The sequence below is a fragment of the Talpa occidentalis genome, unplaced genomic scaffold (assembly GCF_014898055.3).
Source record: "Talpa occidentalis isolate TD23 unplaced genomic scaffold, MPIMG_talOcc4v2.1 talOcc4.10, whole genome shotgun sequence".
Classification (NCBI taxonomy): domain Eukaryota; kingdom Metazoa; phylum Chordata; class Mammalia; order Eulipotyphla; family Talpidae; genus Talpa; species Talpa occidentalis.
In genome coordinates this window covers 49190434-49211940 of record NW_023600993.1, presented here as the reverse complement: position 1 = coordinate 49211940, position 21507 = coordinate 49190434, and the positions used below count along the sequence as shown (strand labels likewise).

Here is a 21507-nt window from a genome sequence, read left to right as displayed (position 1 = left end):
TAAAAAATATATTTATTTATTTATGCATACAAGAACTGGGGTACAGGCTAGACATGTGGGGGGTGAGAGGAGTCGCCAGTGACAGAGTGGGGAACAGAACAGGCAGATCTACTGAAACAGGCTGCTGAGGGGAGCAGCGGGCGAGACAGGAGAGGTCTGCTGCACCATGTGGGTAGCTCCCTGGCGGAGAATTGAACTCCTGCTACAGTGGCTACCAGTAGCTTCATAGTGCTGCGTCTTAACCCCTTGCACCACCAGGGATGCCACTCTCATGTTTGTTTGATTAATAATGTCCAGGACTGGGCCTCCTTGGTGGTGCAAGGGGTTAATATGCAACCTATGAAGCTCTCTGCAGCCACTGCAGCATGAGTTCGATCCCCAATCCCCAATCCCTAATCCCTGGCCAGGGAACTCCCCACATGGCACAGCAGACCTTTTCTGTCTTGCCTATTGCTCCCCTCAGCAGTGTTCAGTCAATCTGCCCATTCTGTTCCCCACTCTGTCTCTGGTGAATCCTCTCACCCCCCAATAAATCTGGCCTGTACCCCAGTTCTTTATGAATAAATAAATCTTTAAAAAAAATAATGTCCAGGACTTATAGTTGTACTTAGTAGGAGGAAAAGAGAAAAGTGTATCTATTTCCTTTTCCCAGAAATATAGGACTCCCTTCTTAGACTTTTAATATGAATTTATTTAAGGAAAAAATGCCATTGTTTCTTTGATCTTTTTGCCAAGTTATTCATTTTGTTCTTTTCAACCATTTAAAAAATATAGTTATGATTTTTAAAAAATATATATAGTTATAAAAATGTAAAAAATAAAATAAATAAATATAATCCCACTGCTACTTTTCACATCTTGCTGCATTTCTTTTTACTCATTCTTCAATGCCTAGATAGATGGATAAATTTGTTTTAATATTTAGGATTGCACTGCATGTAGCTTTGCATATTTTTTCTTTCAACGTTATAATATAGTCATTTTTGCAACCATCATGACCTCTTCTTTAATTATCTTTTTTTGAAGGCAGCAACCCACGTAGAGAGGTGAGCTGAAAATGCTGGTTTTCATATATCAAACATGCCATTTATATGGAGATTTCTGTTGTGAAATGTGTTATTGTACAGTAGCACTTTTATGGGGACATATTTCCAAGAAAGAACAAAAATTTGCCATGTGTGCCTACATTTTATTTATTCATTTAAAATTTTGTATTTGAAGGAGTTTTTATCAATACTTGTGGAACCTCTAACTAGCCCCCAAATTATTAGATGTCTGTGATTTCTTTTCCCTCTGAGAAAATTAAACTCTTATTTTCTTCTATCAAAAGATTCATCTCAGTGGATAAGATTTCAGGCTTCTAATTTGGTTGTTTTTCTTCTTGGTTGAACAAGAAATGTAAAATTTGGACTTGTGACTTTGGTTGGATTTGATTGAAGGTAGAACCTGAAATAAGGATTCTTATTCAAGTGCCATTGAGGTAAATTTCTCTGGGGAAGCATATGGAGGGTGAGGGGAATGGCATAGGACAAGGCAAGGGGATAAGGGATATCTAGCTGAAACCTGATCTTGTGTGAACTCTAGAGTATAAATTTCACCACAGAGCAGGGAGCAGTTTGAACTGTTTGAAACCTGGATCACTCACTGGTTATGTGCTCCCTTTGGGTAGAGGAGTGCTTTGGGTAACCTCTTAGGTATCTATAAATGAGGCAGCACCTGTCCCTGAAGCACAATCCTCTGGAGAAGAATACAAGTGTAGATTTTTAACAGACATTACCAACAAAAAAGAGGGTAGATGTCTCTGCTACATCTTTTTTTATTCAATAAAAACTGGTTCTTGTCATTGTATTGTGTGCCTGATGTACTGGACTGTCCACTGCATTAGAACATAGTGGAGAACCATTTTGGTAATAATCATGCCCCCTAAACTCTTGGGCCTTGCAATCCAGTAGACACAAACTTAAAATTAAATATCACAAAAGCTATAATATAATTGTTATCAGAGATATCAGTAAAAAGTGTCTAATAAAGCAACATGAATATGTAAATACCTATTGTAAAGAAATTTGACTTATTCTTGAATGGAAGGAAAAATTTGCCTAAGAAAGCTATATTTGACTGAAAACTAAAGAATCAATATACTTTAACTAAGGAAGTAAAACCAAATTAAGGGCCTGGGAGGATAAGCATATGAGAACTTCAGGCAGAGGGGAAATAGCAGGATCTTATATTGAATCGCAAAATACATTCTTTTAATAGGTATGTCTATGTTGCTAGAGTACAAAGAACAGGGACAAAGTTTTGGAGTCTATCCAGTTAATTACCACAGGAATCCTATGTAACTAATCATCTCAAATATAAGTCACTTAAAACAGTACATTTACCATATAGCATTTACAGCAGCATCAACTGCTCCTGAGTTGAGTTGGTGATCTGGCCTGGGCTCTTATTAATTTGGCAACCACTTTTTAGGCATCTGTATCACAACTACTAATATCCCATTGGCTAAGGCAAGTCACATGATCAAGGTCAGAATCAAGACACCATAAATATATTCCACTTGTTAGTAAGAGTTTGCTTACCATCTTATCACAAAAGGCATGAACACAGAAAAGAATGCAGAATTGGGCCATAAATGTGAATGATCTAGTAATAGAGAAGTGGCCAATGGTCAGTGGTCAGACCATTTTGGACCCTGTAGGCTATACCAGAGTTGCCATGGCCCATAGCTGTCCATTTGCAAGTTTGGTAGAAATGTTCCTCAGATATATTTTAGCCCTGCCTTACAAAATAATCCATTCCATCAGTTGCATTATTTTCCTTTTTCAACTACAGACTACAGCTGTATACCACATAAACCAATCTTAACATTTCTGTTAGTGCCATGTTCATGATTCACAGTTTCTATTTCCCTTCCTGTAACACTAGACTTTGTATTTAATGTACATTTTGTATTCCTGTGAGAAGCTGAAGGTGATTTATACTCCATGCATTAACTAAGCTGTCAACTACTCCTTTGAGATAGTTTTGTATCACAATAGATGGTAGAGAGCTCTATAATAGAAAAGTGTAATTATCATTTATAGGTGCAGTCCAGAAAGGTGCCAAGAGGTCTTTGAGTGATTTTTTCCCCCCAGCATCTCAGAAGAAGTCTGAGACTGAAGAATTGGACCCAAGAGTCCTGACTTCTAGTCTAGGCTCTATTATAGTCACTCTATTCTCTGTTTAATAAAAAAAAAAATCTTGTATATAGTCTCTATCTGGAGATAAGAAAATGTACCTGTTTTATGTGGTCTTATTCAAGTGCCAACAATATGACAGGATCATTGAGCTGTTTTCCTAACCAATGAGGGGGAGACAGAAAAAAATGAGTAGTCCTCATAGCATATTCCTCCAGTGAGAGAAGAACCAGTATTATATTATGTTCCTTTGATGAATGGGAATAACAAGACCTTATGGAACCCATAACCTTCTATGTCTAAATATATTGCAAGAAAAAAATTATTACAGGAATCAATCTCCTTATGAGAAACAAGAAGCTGGATATACTTAAAACAAGATACAAACAAACTATAATGAGAATATAACTGTTCTCCAATAGCATGTCGTCCATCAAAATCTGAATGTGTGCCATTGACATCTTTTTATATTAAAGGTTGATTTTGCTAGGATACATTTGATGAAATTGCTGTAACAAATTAATGAATCTTGTCACACATTTTTTATGTTTAATTTTAGCTACCCAGTAATGAAAATTAGAAAATTGAGGAACATGTACTATACCTGTTCAATCCCCAGGGATATTTTAGGACTGAGTCTAGGTACAAAAAAAAAAAGGTGCAAGAAATGCACAAAGTTATTTGAAGAACTGTAAGGAAGATGGGAATGTGTAAACCCAGACTGTGGTCAGATGTGTCAAGAGTCTTTGCTTCTCAATTAAATGGTTCATCCTCTGGATATCTGTGTGATATCACATGTGATTTCTATTCATTACTCAGTGCTTTGAGGAGGTTGAGAAGGTTCTACAACTGTTGTTTTCTAACAGCCTCTCTCCATTTCACATTTGCCATCCAGGAAAGATATCTACTCAGATCATTCCTCTCTGTTTGGGAGTAAGAGCAGTGATGGTGTGAATTGTCCATGGAGGGACCACATATCAGAGACCTGAGAGCACCCGGTAGGAGCTGAGAGAAGTTCTCAGTCAGTAGCTAACCAGAATATCAAAATTTTAGGAATAGAATGGCAAGAACAAAAACATTAATTCAAAAGGACACCTGCACCCCTATGTTTATTGCAGCACTATTTACAATAAGTAAGCTATGGAAACAACCCAAATGCCCCAAAATAGATGACTGATCAAGAAGATATGGTACATATACACAATGGAATATTACTCAGCCATCAAAAAGATAAACTCCTGCCATTAGCAGCAACATGAATGGAACTGGAAGGGATCATGCTCAGTGAAATAGCTAGAAAGAAAAAAGAAAAATACCAGATGATTTCACTTATAGGAGGAATGTAGAGGATCCAAATAAGGGATCGGGGTGGGGGAAGTAATTATAATGATGTGAAAATCAAAATCAATAAGCAACTATAAACTAGAGACATTCTACAGGAGGGGAGAATGGAGTAGGATCAAAACAGGGTTGGGAAGAGCACAAGGGAGTATGGTGATGGTACACAGGTGAATGGATGGTGGGAATTTCATTGGAATTATAACCGAGATAAGAAAGCATACATTGTACAAAAATGAAAAATGATGTAAAAAATATATAAAATAAAAAATATTAAAAAAAATGGCAAGAACATGTATTTTGCCAACCACTGTGGCAGGGTGGCATGGATCTTTTCCAATTGAACCGCCAAGAGACCCTCAACTCAACCAGCATTGCACAACATTATGAGACCTGATCAGAGAGGGCACAGACTCCTTAACATACTTAGAGACTAAGTGTATTTGTTTTAAGCATCTATGGTGATATGTTATATACCAGTAGAAAACAAAGGAAAGAATCTACTGTACTCTTTAGTTTTAATAGCAAACTTTTATTTTTCCCCACAGATCTATTTAACTATAAATACTTTTAACAAATCTAAAGTATTTTGTATTATGCCTGTCCTCCTTATCACAATTTAATTAACCAAATTGCACCCTTCCCCATCTCTCCTTAGAGCACAGTGTTGTTTAACACTCATCCAAAGTAGTCAATACCTACATTTTTTGATGTATTTCATAGATTTATCATTGCCTCTTACCTTCTAAGTATATATCATAATCTATTACTTTAGTGACATTTACTTCTTCATTTTTAACTACCCTCAATACTTATTTAGAAGTCATTTGGATATCTCTCTAAAAAAAATTGAGAGTGCATTTCTCCAACAACAACAACAAAATACAGTTTTTTAATTTTGTGTGTTTTTGTTCTTTCTTCATCTCTGCCTTCCTCTAGACCTTACTTTTTCCTCTTTCAATTGCTGACATTCAGCACCTGGGCCCTGAGTATAATGTCACTTTGATGTCAGTGTTCACTGTGATATCAGTGGCTTGATTTTTAATCATGCAGTTTTGTATTTGTCCTCTTACCTCCTGAGGCTTACAGCTTGCTAAAAGCATCAGTCCTCTGAAGTGGCATGCAGCTTTTCCTCCCAGCTACTCTACCCCCAGCCTCTTGCTGTGAACCTGACTCCCACTGCCTCCTTTGTGCCTCTCTTCTGGTCCCTATTAAAGTATAGGCACTTAGCTCTTGCTGCCGCTCCCCATTTTCAGTCAAACAGGCCCGGAGTTTCAGCTCCATTTACCATTTTATATTTCTATTTTTGGTTCCAGATGTTTATTTTGCTTTCAGGCCACATCATATCTAATTGCTGTTCTTTTCATATTCTGCCTGTCATATGCTTAGGGCAGAGGGAGTGTACCACTGCTATTAAATCTAAGGCACCATCTTGTCCTTTGGTCCTCTGAATTTTTTGTTTGCATTATCCCATCTAATTCTCACTGCTGCACTTTGAGTTAGGTATCACTATTACAGTTTTACCTATGAGGAAACTGAGGCCCAATGATGTTAAATGTTTTTCTCAAGGTCACAGAAATAGTACCTTGAGAATTGAAAATCTGAATCTAAATTTTTTATTCTGGAATGTAAGATCTAAACTTGACCAATAGAGGTATTAAAGTTGGAAATAAGATGGAAGTGAATAGTTGATGGAGGACCACTGCAGACTATGAGAATAGCCCACAATCTAATGAGTCGTGCCTAATGAAAGGATGTATCTTCCTTGGAGATAGGCGAGAGGTGCTATCACAGAAAAGATGACATTAATGAGAAATCCTGAAGAAGGCACAATGTTGACTGAAAGTCTAGGTTGGTATGTAAGTTTTTATTAAACTAGAAAATGAGGTTTTCCACTTGTAGAAGGCAGAGACTGGAAAAGGCATATGAATGGTGAAGCTGTAAAACACCCACTAGGGAGAGAGGATGAAATATCTGTAAAGAAAAATTTTAATCAATTAAGTTGGTAAAATAAAGAAGCCAAAGGAACAAGTGTGAAAATCTGAATCTGAGAAAAAAATTCTTTGAGCTGTTTCTTTTCTCTAATGCTTCAGGCAAATAGATGAGGGGATTTGTCAAATCAAACACTGTTGCTATGGCCCTATTTGTATCCATTGCAGGTGTTTTTTTAAAAAGACCTATAATTATGGTTTTTCTCTACCTTTGAGATAGTGTGATTGCACACCTCAATTTGACTCAGTCTTAGTTTACATTTTTGTCCCTTGTAGTTGTTAATAGCAGCCCCTATCACTCTCAAAGCATCCAGATCGGTATGGTGAATTATATGTTCGTCATAATAATAACTACTTATTAGTTTGTGTTTGAGATCTGTGATCAATATTTATATGCTTAATCATATTTCATTCTCACATCAACCTCACAAGAAAAATACATTACTAGACCCATGATTAAATTTACTCTTTCAGTCATTGAATAATTTATTCATTTTTACCATGTACCAGGTAATGTATTAAATGTTGGAGATAAAATTAGGACCCCAGTAGGTAAAGTTCTAAAGTACCTTATGCAACTTGAATTAAGATTTACAGAAGCTGAGTGACTTGACTAAGACCACACCATTTAGAAAATCCCAGGATTTTAACCCAGTTCACTTTGACATCAAAGTATAAGTTTTAACCTACTTTGTATTTTCAATAATACAAAATTAGATAAAAAATTAGAATTACACATTATTGAATGAGTAAGGTACCTATAAAAATGCCAAGAATGTCACCGTGCATCAAATTTCAGTACCAAACAAAATTTCACACAACAGTATTTTATGGTAAAAATATTTTATGTAATTTTAAAAAAGTATATATGTGTGTATATATGTAGATGTATGGCCATTTGACCTACACAACATTCTATTAAGCACTGGAAAGTATTAATTAAGCCAAAATGGTCCCCACTAGAAAGACTGCAGCTGATGTGATAACTACCTGCCACAGGAATTAGATGTTTGTATAGGATTTTTGTCAGTGCTGCTTTTTCCTCTTTAAAAACAAATGTATCTGAAAAAAAAACCAAATATATCTGGCTTTATGTCTGCAAAATAAAGCTCATAGCACAAAAAAAAGGGAGAATAGTGTTGAGAAGAACAGAACAGAACAAAACATAGAGCCTCCTCCTCATGCCCAAAAAGCAGCAGAGCCAGGGAGTGCATCCCTGGAGAGAGAGCTGAGTGAAATCTCAGCACAATTCCTTCATCTAGTGACACTGATGCCCATCTGTAATGCAAGTGACACAGGCTGGAGAATAAAAAACATTACTGTGAGAGTTGGCAGGTGCTTAGCACCACAATTGGTTAACATGGTGAAGTTATCCAGTAGATGCTTAATGTATCTAAGAGAGAGCTACTCAATGATTTTCTGCTCTGCTTACCAATGATCACCTATTCTGCTGAAGAGATGTTTTATTTGGGTGATGGTTATTCGAAAGCTCTGAGGAGGAACAGAAAATGTATGCTGTAATCAATACCGAAAGAGAATCAACTTCATATTAAGAAATAAATGAAGGACGTTGAATTAAAAGAGCTGTTCCTGACAATCTATTAAACTCTTTTCAGGGAATAACAGGTTGTCAATAGCATGTCTCCAGATTTTGATTTAGCATTGAAAATGCTTAAAAAATGAATACTATTAAATTATGACAATTTTAACTCTTTACAGTGCATATGCAATGATTTCAAAACCCTACCACACAACTGTTAAGGAATAAAAAGTTTAGTGAATTTCAGAATGAGAGATGAAATTGTATAAACTCTTTTCATTACACTGATGATGCCAGTAAAGACTATTTCTATAATTTCAGGCAATTTTCTCAAGTGACAGATTTTAGTGTTTTACTCAGAATCTTGAAAGCATGCCCCCATCACTTAAGGGAAACATTGTCATTATTTTTATTGTTGAAAAGGAGACATCAGGATTTCTTGAGAGCAACAATTGTAGTGCAAACAACTGTCTTTGAAAATTTAACTTTTTTCAAATACTTGCTGTGCTTCCTCCCCCCCTCCCCCCAGTTATCTCTGAAGGAAAGCATTGACATATTACTGGGCAAGCTTAAAATCCCATCCAAAAGTTACAACAGCAACAGGAGAATTACTCTCTAGAGCTAAAGGCAAGCAGAGTGGATTAGGTTCTCATTTACTATTATTCTTTAACTTAAACATTGTCTTCCAGGATGAGTGTATATGTGATAGTTATTTTCTTCAGTTTCAGGATGTGAGCCAGCATGGTCTTCAGTAAGAAATTTCTCCATATTCTGACCCAGATATTTTTGACCCAGATATCATTTTATAGAATAAAGGATGTAAAAATAAGCCAAGAGGGTGAGCACCTGTCCTACAGGTGTTTCTTATTATGCAAATGGCTGTGTTAAGCTTACTTCACCTGTGGTAATAGCTTATATTATTATTTTATTGCAAAACCATCTCCCTCATTGATGTTTCACTTTTATTATCATTAAATAGTAAATATTGTTGCATTTTTTACATATCTTAATTTATTAATGTGGTGATGTGCATGTGGGAAAATCAGTTAATTGATCTAAGAAGGCCGTAATTTGAGACACAGGTATCTAAATCTTAAGTCTAAGTCTGCCCACTAAAAAAAGACACACACAAAATGCATAAATCAATGGTGAATCCAGGGAAACAGCTATTGTGTCAAATGGGCTTAACCAGTATTTCAAAGAGTCAAGTTTCCAAATGGTCATTCCATGAAGTGATTTTTAATATTTTGACCAGCATTCTCAGTAAGAAATACATTTGATCCCATCAGTCCAATACACAGGCATATTTTTAGTCGTCTTTGGTCGGAATATCTTATGGTAACAAACAACTCAATCACTGTGCCATCAGAACAAGGTGTCTTCCCATTGGTCTACATGTAGGCTGGGTGTCCACAGTGGCTCTGCTTGAACTGCAGCCCTGTCATCCAAGGCATGACAGTGAGATACTGCTCCAAGTAGCTTGTCCTTCCAGCTACATGAGCCACCTCTGAAATGTACTCGGGAAGAAGGAGAGAGTAACACTGAGTGAAATAGCATAATTGTTTTGCAAGCAACACTGAGTAACACTGAGTGAAATTGCATAATTGTTTTGCAAGCAACTGCTCAGGTTGGGCATACATCACATGCTTATATTCCATTGATTCTAGTAAGTCCCATGTCTTCTCCCAAACATCACAGCAGTGCAGGTGCATTCACCTCTCATAGGAGTATCACAAGTCAATCAGAAATAGGGATGGATGACTAATTCTTATGCAAGGAAAGATTAGGGAGGGGGAGCAGGAAGTTATCATGGAAAATAATGTAGCCCACCACATGTATGCATGCATGTGAGTGTGTGTGTATGTGCATATATATAATTGAACCAAAATTTCACAAATAATTACCCTTACTACTTATTAAGTATTAGTGTGTGCATGTGTTTTATGAAGGTTGCAACACACTAAATTGAATATTTCACCTATTAATGGGTTAGTACTAGTATTTTGAAAAGTACTGTTCTAATAGCCTAAGCAAGTTTTTGCATTTTTCCAGAATACCCAGAGAGTGAATGGGTCTTTGAAAATTGCTTTTCTTATAGTTGAATGAGACAAACCCATCTTTCTTGATTCTGAATTTAAGGATGTTTAATAGAGAAGGTAGAACATTGGAGTAAGAAGTTAGAGAGTTAAATCCTGGTTCAATCACTGACTGTGTGATTCTTTCACTCTTTCTCAGCCTCAGTTTCTCCATCTGTAAAATGGTGATAATTACATCTGTCTAGCCTACCTCAAATGACAATGACACATAAATAATTCCTGACATTGTTTTAAGCATTTTACTTTTACTAACTAATTTAATAAACACAAAAACATCTAGATGGATTCTACTAATGTCCCTATGTTTAACAAGAAACTGAAGCACAGGGCCTCTCCCGTGGCGTAGCAGTTGAGCGCTGGGTTGCGAAGCTGCCCGCAGCCTCTGCAGCGCAGGTTCAATCCCCGGCCCCCGGGCGAGGGTCCCACATGGCGCACGGACCTCTCCTGCCATGCCTGCTGCGCCCCTCAGCAGTGTACTTCGTCACTTTGCCTGTTCTACTCTCCACTCTGGCTCTGATGAATTCTCTCACCCTCCCGTGCCTCTGACTGTACCCAGTGCTTGTATAAATAATAAATAAATAAATAAATAAATAAATAAATAAATAAATAAATCTTTTTAAAAAAAATAAAGAAACTGAAGCACAGAAAGGTTAATGATTTGTAAGTGGTGGGCCCAAGATGCAATATGATGGGCTCTCTTCACAACCATTATCCTTATTGACTTCTAGTGTGGAAAATCACATTACTAACACCTTTTAAAATCATGCTATATTATTGTTGTTCGTTCTCTGGGGAATTCATCATCTATTTTTTACTTTTCGAAGTGTCCCTGGTGAAAATTGCACATCCACTAACAGTGAAATTGGCAACAATACTGATGAGCAGATGTCTTGGTCCCAAGTCATATGCAGAGCCAGATGTAGCTTGCTATTAGTTCTGGCACACCCGTTGATTGGTTGTCTCTCTCCCGAGACTGTGAAAAACAGTAAGTTAAATTCAGAAAGCAAGACTATATATTGCCTAATAATAAGTACAATCACTGCACATATACCTCACATGTGATATTATTAAAATTCAACCCCATTCGGCTGTGTTATATTAATTTTGCCAGAGCATGTAAGTAAATGAGGATCATAATTTGTCCTGTATGTTTATATTTGTGATCTGCACAATGTAATCACTTTTTGGATTTCTTTTTAAAAAGTTTGTTTACAGTGGCATCCAATCTTGCCACAGTGAGTTCATTTCTCTAAGAAAAACTAAAAATCACAAAATCTCTGTTAAATTTTGTTTTTGTTTTCCATTTTGTTTCTAAAGAATCAATTTTGTCAGGTTCACAACAGAGCATTTGAGAAAGCAACTGTAATGAGAGAACATATAATGACTTGAACTCGAGGAGAATACCTGCTTCTTATGAGAGAAATTAAGAACTAGGGTAGAAAGTCCCTGTATCCAGATATACTTTCCTTATTATAGGTTCCATTAGATAAGAAAGGGTCTTTATAGAAAAAATAGTTATGTATTTTGGGGTCCATTTATGACCAAATCTGTTTGCCTATCTCGTAAAGGAATGTTATTGCAATACTATATAAAATCTACTTTTTAAAAGAAACAACATACTTAGTGTTATCAAGACTATAAATACATGTTTCTTTGAAACATTTTAACACCTTTATTGAACTATAATTTACCTATTTAAAGTATATACTGCAAAGTTTTCAAAAAAATAAAGTCAGAGGCATACACAACAATCACCAGTCAATTTTTGGACAATTGATCACCTCAAAAAGCAACCTCCCCTACTTTCCCATCCCCCCAGGCCTAAGCAACTGCTAGTCTACTTTCTGTTGTCCCTGTTCTGGACATTTCATAGGAATGTAGTCATAAGATGAATGGTCTTTTGAAACTGACTTCTGTCACTTAGCACTGTTTTCAAGGTTCTTCCGTGCTGTAGCATTTATCAGTACCTGATTCATTCTAAGGCTGAATAACATTCCGTTATATCCATATACCATATCTTGTTCAGTCATTCACCCATTGGTGGACATTGGTTATGTCTTCTTTTTAATTATTATGAATATAACAACTAAACAGTCATGTATAATTTCATCATGAACATTTCATTTCTTCTAGGTAGGGTAGGATTGCTGGATCATAGGGTAACTCTATGTTTAGTCATTTGAGAAAATGCTGGACTGATTTCCAAATCATCTGCACCATTTTACATTCCAGCCAGCAGTATATGTGAATTCTGATTTATCTACATTTCTTGTAACACCTGCTATTATCTGACTTTTTACTTCAAGCCATCCCAGTGGGTCTTATTGTGGTTTTGATTTGTATTTTCCTGATGACTAATGATGATCAGCAACTTTTCATATGCATGTTGACTACTTCTGTATTTTCCTTATAGAAATATCTAGGTTCTTTGATGATTTTTAAATTGGATTGCTTTTTTATTGGTGAGTTATAAGAGTTTTTATGTATTCTGGATGCATGTCTTTTGTATTAGATTAGATTCACATTCCTAGACACAAATCATATGCAGCATTTACAACATTTTTACCCCATTCTATGGATTAAAATTCACTTTCTTGCTGTTGTCTTTTATAGTCATTTTACATTTTAATTTTCCTCCTTTATTGAGGTAACATTAGTCTACAACACTGTATATGACTTAAGCAAATAGGTTCGCACCCCCTCAGATATGTTACAACCCCAGCCCCAGCATCCAAGCACCCATAACCCTTTATCCTAGGCCATTGTGCCACTTCTACTAGCCTACTCCTCTACTAGCCTCAATTCTGTAGTCATATTTCTAGGGTTTATTTCATTTTACTTTGTCAGTTATTTTGTGGGTTTTGTTATTGTTGACTGATTGTTTTCTTTCTCTATATTCCACATATAAGTGGAATTATCTGGTATTTGCAACAACATGGATTATACAACATGGAGCTGGAGAGGATTATACTAAGTGAAATAAGTCAGAGGGAAAAATACAAATACTAGACAGTTTAACTCATCTGTGGAATATGGGGGGAAGGGAATGCAAAGGAACTGAAAAAATTAAACCAAAACAAACACAAGATATACTTCTGCAGGATTGAGGTTACTAGAGTGAGAATGGAGTAAGGGTGAGAACAACGGGGTGGGGTGGGTGGGTCAATGTCCTAGGGTGAAGGACTATGGTGCTGTGCTTTTATGGTGGGGGAGGTGTAGGTAACACACCTGAGGACGTGTCAACCTATTCCCCTAAGTGATACACAATGTTGTAAACCAATGTCATCTCAATAAAGAAAAAAATTTAAATGGCAAGAAAGGACATTTCCAAATTATTCCCAGTTTTAGGAGTGACTCAATTTTTATGAATATTAACTGTGGACTATTTTATAGGTGCCCTTTATCAAGTTCAGGAAGATCTCTTCTTTTCTCGTCCTGATTTACTGACAGTTTTTATCTCAACTGGGGGTTGAATTTTATCAAATGCTTTCTCTGCATCTATTGAATGGTCATTTAGTATACTAATATGACAAATTATGATGATTTTTTTCATGTTAAATCAACCTTGCCTACCTATGATGAATATCACTTGTCCGTGATGTCTTATCCATTTTATAAATTGCTGGATTTAATTCACTAATGTTTTTCAGTGTGAAAAAAAAATAGCACTACATGGGCCTTCCTGGTGGCGCACCAGTTGAGCTCTGGTTTGCAAAGCTGCCCGCAGCCTCTATAGCGTGGGTTCGATCCCCGGCTGCTCCCCGGCCACCGGAGGAGGGTCCCACATGGCGTCCAGACCTCTCCTGCTGCCCGCTGCTCCCCTCAGCAGTGTACTTCGGTCCTTCTGCCTGCTCTGCTCTCTGCTCTGGCTCTGGTGAATTCTCTCACCCTCCTGTGCTTCTGACTGTACCCAGTGCTTGTATAAATAAAATAAATAAATCTTAAAAAAAAAACAAAACACTACAAACCACAACAAAGCAAAAACGGACAATTATAAACTGGAGACATCCTGCAGGGAAGGAGGAGGGAGAGGGATCAGAGGGAGGGAGTGAGGAGCACAGGGGACTGAGGTGATGGTGCCTGGGTACCTTAGGGAAGGAAATTCTAGGGGGACTCACTCTGAGGGGGTGGGGGGAAGCAAATATTGTCTAAAATGTCAAAAAAAAGATAAATGTTAAAAAAAAGAACAAAAAATAATAATTCACTAATGTTTTGTTAATGATGTTTGCATTTATACTCATGAGTGATGGTGGTCTGAAATTGTCTCGTTTGTCTTGGATTTTAGTATCAGGAGTGTGATATCTTGTGAAATAACTGGAATGTGTTTCCTTCTCTTCTATTTCCTGGTTGAGTTTATCTGGGTTAATATAATTTTATCTTGATATATTTTATATAGTTCCTGAATACAGTCTATACTTTACTTTGCGGGAAGGTTTTTAACTACAAATACGAATTGTCAAATTTTTTGTTTTAAGATTGAAAATAAAATTATTGCTTAAACCAAAGAAGAAAAGTAGCTACTTTTTTGAAATCAAAGTAGAACTGATTTGCCTTAAAGATGAATTTAAAAGTTTCATTCAAATATCAGTAATTTATAGAACATCACTTTCTCCTCTATACCTTTTATTTTCTATAAGACGCACTTTTTCTCTTAGGAATGTTATTTTAAATCACATTTTGTATGTGAGCAATTTTCTGTACAACTGTGAGGATTACCTAGTATTTAATCTGAGTTCCACTTGTAATATAGTTTAATTTTCTATTCATCTAATTTACTAAATATGTTTAGATTAATTGGAATAGAGTATAGCTATATTGTTAATGCCTTAATTTAATTTATATGAGTCCTGCTAAATGCTTTTGTGTGTTATTTCGAGGATTGTTACAACAATCACATTCATTGTGTTCTCTCTGTAATAAGATCAGGACTTATTTTAAAAGGACAGAATTTTAGTATTGCTATTCCTTAAAGAACAAACTGGTAACAGAAAAGTGTTTTCATTATGTATTACCAGACCCACGCACTTTATCTATCTCAAGAATATACTTGCTTATTGGAAACCACTACCCTGGCCATCATGTTTACAGATCTTGGCAAAAGCTTCCCCTCTGAGAACTGAAGCTGAAGTTGTTGATGTGTGTCCATAGAATGCTTACTCATAAGTGCACGACTGTTGAGAACAATCTGGGTTCTTCTTACGCTTTATTTTTGATTTTTTCAACTATATTGAGACATAATTGCTCTACAATATTGGATAAGTTTAAAGTATACAGCATGCTGATTTGATACACTTATGTACTGCAATGTAGTACCTCACACTTTTTAGAATACTATCATAAAAAAGACAAGAGCTAACAAGTGTTGGTGAGGATGTAGAAAAATGGAACCCTTGTGAACAGTTGGAGGAAATGTAGATTGGTACAGCTACAACAGAATGAAGGTTCCTCTTAGAATTCAGAAGCTACAAGTAGAAATGGAAAAAATTCTTGGTATCAATAGTCTTGCTTAACAAGATTATCCAGGAACTGCAACTAAAAATTGTTTCTGGCTTGTGTCATTTGCTTCTGCCTATAGCTATTGGTAATATCTCTAGTCTTTTATACTAGGCCTTCTTCAAGACCTTATTTATTTCTATCTATTCACTCCCCTTTTCTTCATGAGTTGTTCTAAATATAATATCCAACTTTTTAATTCACTCCTTCTCATAACTATACTTCAGTAAAAATATATAGGCAATTTGCTATTAACTTCCTCAACTTGGTGCCTTCATATAATTTATTTACCTACTTACCTCATTTTTTTTCTTTCCATTCAATGAGAATGATAGTTATTGCTATCCACTGGGTGTGCTTATTGGTGTAATTAACAGTGAGTTCTATGTTAATAATTCTAGAAGAAAGGAAACCTCGAAACTATACTAGTTAAGTCTAAAAAGATTTAACTGTGTCTTTGAGCTGAGATAAAATTAAAAATAGATGAAACTCTCAGGAATATTTTTGGTAGTTACTACTTAATCTCTATGTTTGAGTCTGATTTCATTTATTGAAGTACAATTTATCAAATCAACTTCGCTGTAAATTTTTATAGGTTTTGACAAACAAATAAGGTGTTGCAGCCAATACTAAATCATGATATAGATATAGAACAGTTGTAACATCCCAAAATCCCCCATTCCCCTATTTCATCAACCCTTCCCCCACTTCTAGTCACAGAAAATCACTAATCCATTTGTCTCTATTGTTTGCCTCTTAATAAAGTCATATCAGTGGAATCAAATAATAGGTAATCTTCAAAATCTAGCTTATTTCACAGAATTATTCATTGATAGTTATCCATATTGTTCCACATACAGTAGTCCATTCCTTTGTGTGTGTGAGTATATTTCATTGCATGGATGTCTTACAACTTACTTTTATCTATTCATCAACTGAAAGATATTTGGTCTCAGTGTTGATTTCTATGTAAATTTATATTTTATTTTATAAGAAATTGCCAGGTTGTTTCCAAAGCAGCTATATCATATTGCATTCCATCAGCAACATGGGAGTTGCAGTTGTCCTGCATCTTCATCAGCACTTGGTGTTATTGTAATTTCATTTTAGCTATTCTGATTAGTATATAGTGGTATCTCATTGGAGTTTTAATTGGAATTTCCCTAATGATTTATGATATTGACTGTTTTATCATCATCTTATTTGCCAATTTAGAACTTGATTCACTGTGTCATGTTGAATAATGAATCAAAATAAAATTATAACTACTTTCACAGGAGAAATACCTATTTTCATAGATATAACTATTCGTGCCAATATTTCAGTTACATGTCTGTGTTTATAAATTATCCAGGGGTGAGTGGATGTAGAACCAGGCTCAGAGCTCAAGTATGAAGCTACAGTCCCCATATAACAGTGATTATAGTCTTTTTTTTTTTTTTAAACTATCCAAGGGAAGAATATTACAGGTTTGGGAAGATGAAACAAAGATCCCAGTGTGTTATGGAGCTGACCATAGGAGCACCCACTTCAATTCATGATCAAGACTTAGCTTCACTGAAGCAGCAATAACAACACTGGCTTTGATTTTTTAAAATTTATTCTTCTCTTCCTTTTTCCTTTCCTCCTTCATCTCTCTTATTTCCTTTCCATTTTTTCATTGTATCTGTTAAGATAAATGCACAATGAAGAAATATCTATTGTTCAGAAAAGAGAAAGAGGACCCACTTCTCTTAACATCATAATTCCCAAATATGTGAGCACTCTAAGGACAACAATTATGCCATACTATTTTTTTTTTAAATGCCGTCACCTTGTACACAGAAGCTGGAATACAAAAGTCTCTCAAAGATTACATTTTGAATGAATGGATGTTTTGCCCATTCCTAAAAGAACACTAGAAGTTTCATTTTTTTAAGTTGAGGTGTAGATAAAACTATGGCACTAATAACAATGCTAATTATATAGCTACTCCCTGGGTGTCTAGAAAAATTATTATTCAGATTTGCTCATTCTTGCTAACATATGAAGTGCAACTTTACCACCAGATCATCACTTCATACGGGGCCTTATCCAACCCTCTCAAAAAAAAATAAATATAAGATAGGTAGGTAGATAGATAGATAGATAATCTTTTTATACCAGAAAAGAACCTGAAAATTTCTTGTTGCATTTGCATTTGAGGTCTTAGAAACCAATGTTCCTCTCCCTATAATTCAGGCACTAAAGCTGATTTTTCTCACCTAGGCCTGTGAACAGTGATCTAGCCACCCCATTTAGTAATATTAAGTTCAATTTATGCAGGTAGGTTTTCAGCATATTTCCCATTTGGAGCTGCATTCTTCTTCCATAGGCTGCATGTGAACAACAACTTTAGTTATAAATGTTTCCCAGTGAACCAGCACTCCAGCTGATAGAAATAAAGCTTATTGTATTTCTTACAAAATTCTGACATGAGCCCCACCAATCACCATGACACACAGCTGAGAAACTGCATTTGTTTTGCAACTGGCACTTTATCACTCTAAAGTGAAATGGCAAAACTTGAAAGTCCTCTGATCAGGTAAATATTTTAAGAGGATGAGTAGACTGTTGCTGAATGAATATATTCTTGACTGGTGGGAAGCAGAGGGACCAGTATACTCAGTAGGATATAAAAATCACCACACTCTACCTTGAATAATAGCAATAATCATTATCCAGGCTGTTTCTAAAAAGGGCAGCAGAAAGCATACCCAGCATTGTAAAATACCTTTCAATTCTTCTTTCTGATATCATACCCCACTTTTTCTTACTGTGGAGCACATGATGACCTTGTTCACATCAAATGAATAGTTTAGGATAGGAAATTTCTTTCACACATGCAAAAGAGGGGGGTTATCTCAGGTGATGTACTCATTTGAGCCTGGAATCTTTCTTCTTCCATGAACCCAGTGCTACTGGGGCCCTGGAAAGGGCACTCAACCCTCTCACACCTGGACTGGCAGAGCTTTTAGCTGACTAGTAGGAGAGTGCCTTGTGCCGTAAGGAACACTGACTGTTGATGGGTTGTGCTGGAGCTAGCCGCCAGCTTGACATTCCTAAAGGCACCTGCCCTCCCCTGCCCCATAAACTCCCAAAGCACTGTATATCATAAGAAACCTGCCTGCTGGGCACTGGGCTGAGACTGTTGGTGGCTATTTTAGCTGTCTGGAAAGTCATCTCATCCCTCATCCAGACTCCAGGCTTCCCATAGCTCTTAGTCCGCTGCAGCCAGCAAGCACCACATCCTGAAGGAGCACTCGCTGCTGGGTGGGCAGAGAACTGATGCACCTGGGGCTGCAGGCATCTAGCTTGGTTATCTTCAGAGCACTCACCCCTCTCCAACCCAGACTCCTGAGGCTTTCAGTGGCTCCTAGCCTACTGCAGTGGGATGAGTGCATGTTGCCCAGAAAGATCATGGATTACTGGAAGAGCATAAGTTTATGACACGTGGAGCTGTTGATGATTGGCTTGGCAGTCCAGAGAAGTATCACCCTTCCCCATCTGGGCTTCACAGGCATCTGGAAAGCCTAACGACTATAACAGTCTGCATCTTCCCAGGGTGCCTGTCTACATCCCAAGCACACAGTCCTCTGGCCTCTCTGCTCATGGAAGGTCACTGCTAGCAAAACCTATTGAGTGAAGAACTAGACCTTAGCTGCAGTTTGGAGCTTCTGGGGAAACACACACACACACACACACACACACACACACACACACACACACACACACACACACACACACATAAATGAATTCCTTCAAGCTGCATTGACCAGAAGGTAATTGCAGATACCCCATGCACATAAAGCAGATACAGCATCTAGGAGCATCTAGGGAAGTTTGTGCCTTTAACAATCTACTGCAGCAGCTACCACATATCTACATTTTTCTGCCCTTAAAATAAGGAGTTTTGCCCATGGGCAGAAGCCAATAACCATGCCACCAGTTTTTGATAAAAGAAAGAGTTTAATGAAAAGGTCACCAGGTAAAGACTGGAGGCAAGACTCAAATAACTCCCCCCAAGGATAAGGCTTTGGACAACATTTATGAAATTGAGGGACAAAGAAAGTGAAAAAATGCAAGGGGTAGCGTCTGATTGGTTGCTTTGGTGAATCATGGTCTAACTCAAATTTGGGTCCAGTTCTATAACAAAACTGAGAACCCCTTACTTCTGAATATTGCCTATTTGAAGGCAGGCAGCTTCATTTTCCTGTGGCAATGTTCTGTATGGGAAATTAGAAGTCACCTTAAGTATAGCAAACACTCAACTAAGTCTGTACTCTGAAACATAACTCATCAATTTATAATCTGGTTTAAAATGTCCCATTATTCCATTCTTGCAAGATGACCCTGCTATTATTGCAAGATAAACAGAAACAGGACAGGACACCACAACCAGCTGTAGAAGCTGAGGCCCAGGGAGCTGTAGAAGCTGAGGCCAGCTTCTACATCATTGCCAGCTGTAGAAGCTGAGGCCCAGGGAGGTTCAGTGACTTGAGCCTACATTGTCTTACTTGGTGTTCTTCTACCACACTTGTGGGGATAGTAAAATCATCTACCTCAAATGATTATTTTGAGATTACATAAGACAGTATGCATAAAACATTTAACCTTGGGCCTGGTATATAGGAAGAGCAGAGAAAACAGTAGCTAACTTATAAATATCCAAGTGAAATACATATGATACCAGATACCTTGCCTCTTCCTTTCCACTGCCTACTGAGGTAGATATGTCTCTGTGGGACACGTTTCTCAAACGTTTGTTCATCTAATCAGTCTAAAATACATACTTTCCAAAACTACCTGCATGTTTTACTTTAATTTACTGTGTGTCAATAACCTCCATAAATGAATAAGTTGATTATTTCCTAGCATAGAAATCCATATTAAAGTTATCAATACAATATGAACTTTAAAAAAAATTCTGTTTTCTATCATACCTCAGCTTGAAATTCTGACATTTGAAGTTTTTCATTTGTTTAGGAAAGTTGTTCATAATGCCTTTTATAAGTCAGATTGCTTGGGAAGCTGACTTTGAAGTAGAGGTTAGCAAGTGGGAAGTTCAGTGTGTAGTGCCTCACTGTGTCTTTCCACATCTGCGAGAGACAAGGGAAGCAGGACTGGGCAGGACTAGAAAGTTGTGGCAGCCAGAAATCCAGTGAAGCTGAGATACCCGTTCAGAATTGACCTCCATGGTTTTTTAATATACCCTCACCAACCAATCATTTTGAGCAGGCTGTCTTTGATTAAAGGCTGTCTGGAGGGCAACTCACCTGAGAGTGATCAATGAGGTGCAGGCCCAAAGTAGGTATTTATGCCTATATCACAGTATTTCCCACAAAACAGCATTTTCTACAATTTCCTTTCTACATCTTTCGTAAGTGTTCATCTGTTCTTAACTTTCTGGTAAGGGAGCCACAAGCAGGATGAGGCCTATTGAATGGTTTTCTTTCCTTTTTTTTTTTTTTTTTAAAGATTTATTTATTTATTTGTTTGTTTATACAAGCACTGGGTACAGTCAGAAGCGCTGGAGGGTGAGAGAATTCACCACAGCCAGAGCGGAGAGCAGAACAGGCAGACTGACGAAATACACTGCTGAGGGGAGCAGCGGGTGTGGTAGGAGAGGTCTCCCGCACCATGTGGGACCCTCGCCAGTGGCTGGGGATCGAACCGGCACTGCAAAGGCTGCGGGCATCTTCTCAGCCCAGCTCTCAACCGCTAGCACCACCATGAATGGTTTTCCTTTTGAATTTGTCACTGATTTTATTATATATTTTTTGATCTATTTACCTTCAAACATACTGGGATAAGGGTTAGGGGTTGTTAAGTGATGACCCAATGGTCACAGT

At 37.0% G+C, this 21507-nt stretch overlaps 1 protein-coding gene across 4 annotated transcripts in view; it reads left to right on the top strand.

Moving 5' to 3' along the window:
* SUCLG2 (succinate-CoA ligase GDP-forming subunit beta) overlaps positions 1 to 21507 on the top strand; it is a 458258-nt gene that overhangs the window by 309040 nt on the left and 127711 nt on the right. The gene's annotated exons all lie outside the window — the stretch shown is intronic.